Source organism: Rana temporaria, chromosome 7, assembly GCF_905171775.1.
Source record: "Rana temporaria chromosome 7, aRanTem1.1, whole genome shotgun sequence".
Classification (NCBI taxonomy): Eukaryota; Metazoa; Chordata; class Amphibia; order Anura; family Ranidae; genus Rana; species Rana temporaria.
In genome coordinates this window covers 149,044,509-149,049,423 of record NC_053495.1, presented here as the reverse complement: position 1 = coordinate 149,049,423, position 4,915 = coordinate 149,044,509, and the positions used below count along the sequence as shown (strand labels likewise).

The 4,915-nt window shown below is 39.4% G+C and overlaps 1 pseudogene; it reads left to right on the top strand.

The window, feature by feature from the left end:
* The first annotated feature begins 304 nt into the window (after positions 1-304).
* On the top strand, positions 305-482 carry LOC120946325 (annotated as a pseudogene).
* Positions 483-4,915: the final 4,433 nt, after the last annotated feature.

Sequence of the window (4,915 nt, the reverse complement as noted above, 5' to 3'; positions counted from 1 at the left end):
CAGATCCTGTTGGAGCACTATACAATCTCAAACACCCAAAGATGGATTAACGGATCCATTCCCTTTAATGGACTTGAAAACCAGTAATGCTAGGTTTTATACAGATACAGACCATTTACCAACATTTCAAAAACAGAAAAGGCTTTATAGGATAAAAAATCCACTATTTATTGATAAAAAACTATAATAAGAGCACTCACATTGCCGGCTATAGCTGCAGACACAGGCTATGGATCAAGGCAGACTATGGAACAAGTGCAGGAAACATCACTCAAAACATGATTCTGCCAAACAAGTTTCAATGTGTGCTTCTCTGCCTTTTGGCTAAGATCAAGTGTAATATCTGTTCTTATCAGTGGCCAGGAGGTGGCGCTATGCTAACCGTCCCTAGTACACGGCGAGGTGGAAAGGGATGGCGGTGGCAGATGCAAAACCTGCTGGCGTGGAGGTGAAAGCCTTCTGATTTGGACGGAGAAACATGCGGTCGAAGCTGAAGAACCGGTCCTGAAGGGCCGGGTGCAGAAAAAAAAAATGCTGTTTAAATTAGACTTTAGTCTAAATGTTATACCAGAGCAAGAGAATGACCCCCAGAGGGTCACTGGTAATGTTCTATGTCTTCATTGTGACATGCTTTGAAGACTCTTGTGCTGTGGAGTGTTGGATAGTGTACCTGGAGGCAGGTTGCTATGTACGCCTCTATAGTGGACTCTGTTGCATATATTTGGGTCTTGCCCTTTATGCATGGTTTTGCACATGCATACTGTTTACAAGCAGATAATTGCACATTATTTTGCATATTTGCACATTTTGGTTTTGTCTGCATGCATTTTGATATATTTATATACACACACAGGGAGCTTGTGCAGCCACCACAGACAGTGGGTAAGTGTTAGTACCACACAGCACTACCCACCACTGGTCTTCCATATTACACTTCCCTTGCTACTTTTTGTAGCTGGAATGCATCTACACTGCATGGGACAGCAGGCAGGACCCCTTAATAACTAATAAATAACTTTAAAGAAATACAAACTGACACTTGCATGGAATAAATTGGCCACAGCTGCTTTATTATTGGTTTAAAGACAATTAAATTCATAAAATGTATTTATTAACACTTAAACAAACTCAGCCACTACGGCTCAGGCTGTATAAACTTCAGATTTCAAAAATAACCCATAACAAATATATAGAGTCATAACAAATTTTGTCGACCTTTAAACATAAATACTCTTTTATTATTATTTTAATATATATATATTATATATATATATTATTTTTTTAAAGGTGACATTACCACATAGTTGCAGCCGCGACAAAAATAACAAACAAGGGAGGGGGGGGGGGGGACACCACAATCCTGTTCTCTGAGGCGACTGATCAGATTCACGGAACCCTTTCTTTCATAGCCCTAACTGACACTGGACCTAACTGGCTAGAACCGGTACTGGGCTCAAAGAACCCTAAAAGCCCGGGAAAATCAAGTGCAGGCCTCGTGGACACCAGGTGTTTCAAGGAAAGCCCGGGAAAGTCACGTTTTCTGCTTTCCCAGGCCTTGTGACAGGCAGCCCTTGCAGAGCCATAGCAGGCCTCTTCAAGGGGAGCCTTGAAACTACCTGCCCTGCCGCTTTCCCATGGGAAAAGGGGGGATTGAAACTTCTCCCCCTTTTCTATCATTCTTGAGTCAAAAGGGGCCTCACCACCCAAACATCTACCATTGAGCATGTTTAATATCATACACCTCTTGCTCCTAAACCGACTCTCGCCATCTATTTTTAACTCGACTGCTTAACCATACATGCCTACCAAACTTACATTTCTAAGAACAACTTCAAACTGCAAACAAAGTAGATCCATGTTGGCCACAAGCTCCATAAATATAACTTTGGCAGAATTGGTTCCATGCAGACTGGCAATCCTCCATCCTTTACTTACCAATTGTTTACGATACTGCAATGCAGTAGGAGATGTGTTGCATATCTAATGGACTTGCCCTATGCTGAGCTGATTCTCGATCAAAGTGTTTAAGCTCCTACAAACGTAATTAGTTGTTCCTTTCCAGAAGACCCTTGGCTTGCACTCCTCTATCTTAAACCTCCCTTTCTCAATAATCCCCAATTTAAATTAGCCACTTACAATTTATCATCCACCTGACAACCAATTGCAAGGACTTGAAAGTTGTAAGAAGCAATTACCACAGTTCAAGGAAGTGCAAAGTGTAAATACATTTTTTATTAGCAAAAAACTCACCAGTATCCTCCTGTATACCCTGTATTCCTTGCTGTGTGGACTCCATGAATTCAATACACCCACCTGCTTTTACAGGCAGGGCACACCATTTTAGTGGCCAGACACCATGGGTGAGTGGTAGCTGGGTCTGCTCCTTAGCTTCAAGTTCATCACTATTCACCTTGTCCAAACTCCATTGCATCTTGTAGTATATTGTACAATATACTACACACTTGCCTTTCTACACTGCTGGATATTTCAAGCTCTGTGTTGCAGCTCAAGCAGCCACCGATAGTAGCACTGCTCATAAGATAGTGAAAGTGATTCTGCGCAACGTATCTCACATTGCTGTGACATATAAATATAAACACAAATAAAAATGTGAAATAACACTGAATTAGATAAATAAGATATAATTATATATACTGAATAGTCCGTGTATACAGGTGGTATAAGAGAGCTAATCCTGCTCAAATAATGTGTAACAGAATAAAGGTGCAAACCAAAAAAATGGTAAATAAAAGTGATGTGGAAAAAAGCAAAACAAGTCCTTCAGTGAAAAAAATTCAATACAAATCAAAATTGTATAAAGGCTGCCAGATGATCCAATCAATATGCTGAATATGCTGGATCAGGTGTAGAATAAGTGACTAGCAGATGAAGATCGAATCCTTCACTAGGCTCACAAGCCTCTTACCTCTAGGTAGATATAGATGAGCATCGAATCTCTCACACCGTGGCAATCCTTTAAGGGTAATCCCTGTCCTTTCTCCCCTTGAGCTGGCACCACGTCTTTACGATAGATCCGTATAGTACTCCGCCCAAATAAATAAAATGGAGAGAGGGAACAGAAAAGGAACCTCCGATAGTGAAGCACAGTAAACCAGGTTGTAATTTATTCAATGAAAAAACCTGTGCTTACATTTAAAAAGTTACAAATGTGCAGCAATTTTAAAATGAGCGGCGTCCACAGCGCCGGCTTACGTCACTCCAGGTGTACGCCAATCCCTACGCGTTACGACACGACGTCACGTGTCTTCATCTGGGGCATCTGATTGGCGGACATTCTATTGTTTATGTATCCGAGAAAACGGAAATAGTATCGCCGCCATTTTATTGAAGTCCAAATGATATGTATACACACTGCATTGGAATGGCATAACTCCGCCTGAAGATCATTAAACGATACATATCTCCATGGCAACTAGATGTTATAGACTCGCTAGGCTGCAACATTAAGTCATATTTACCGCTGCATGTCGGACAAACATGCATATATAGTTACAGGTTAAAAATTCATAATAAAAATGTATAATAAAGATGTATATTTCCGCAGCCTGAGGAGGGAAAGGGAATAATCATTCCCATCCCAGAGGTATAAATATGGGAATAAATCCTCTCAACCAATTCTACTGTGGGGAACATAATACATTGTAAATATACAAATTCACCAAAAATGGTGATAGCATTCATATTTAAAAACAGACCTATAGATTGTTAAAAGATTTTATGAAACAAATACTAAACGTATTAAAACGCAGTATTTAAAATTCATAATTAATAGATAAAAATATATAAAAATATAAAAATATACTAATATAATACAATCCAGATGGTAAATGTTTATATATAAAAATATATAAAAAATATATATAAAAAATTTATAAGGGGGGTCGCACACCTGGTTTGTCGCATCACATACCCACAATCTATATATATAAAGATATTTCTTTCTCAAGTATTCCTATTGATCATCATGTATAAACTACTCTCCCTCAAATGGTGAGATGACAAACATACACAGAACGGCTGAAATAAATCAATCAAAAGTTACTAAGGAAACAATTGAGATCAAATTCAACGTTCATACCACCCGGTACAAGTGTACGCATAGTATGAATCCATTTAGATTCCTTTTGGCTGATTGTACGAATCTTGTGACTCCCTCTCCATGAGGGTTTATATTTTTCTACCCCCCAAAATTGTAATTGGGTGGGGTCACGATTATGTACTTGATCAAAGTGCCTTGACACACTGTGTTTCGGAAAGCCCTTAATTATGTTCTCCACATGTTCGCTGACCCGAACCTTCAGGGCCCTCTTTGTTCTGCCGACATATTGGAGGTTACAGCTACATTGTAGCACATAAACAACCCCCTCAGTATGACATCCAATAAAGTCTTTAATCACGTGGGTTTCCCCTGTGTTTGTTGCTACAAACTCGGTACGTTTCTTTTGAAACCTCTGTGATTTTCGACATGCATTACAGTTCTTGCATGGATAAAAACCCTTTCCTGAAAAGAAGGTGTATCCTGGTTTTGGTGGTGGTTCAACTACTGTTTTCACAATCAAGTTTCTCAAAGTTGGTGCTCTCTTGTACACTATGCTTGGTTTTTCTGGAAGTAGTTGCCCTAGATCCTTATCTCCCTTCAAAATGTGCCAATGTCTCCCAATCAATTTGGCCACATCTTTATATTGGGAGTTATAATCTAGAATAAGAACCGGTGCACTTTGTTGTTGATATATTTTCGGTTTATCTTGCAGCATCAGATTCCTATCTAGCTTACTGACAGTATCTATTTGATCTTTCACCCATGGTCCATCATAGCCTTTTTCTTTAAACCTCATGCCAATCATGTCAGCTTGCAACATGTAATCACTCTCTTTCGTACAGTTCCTTCTAATTC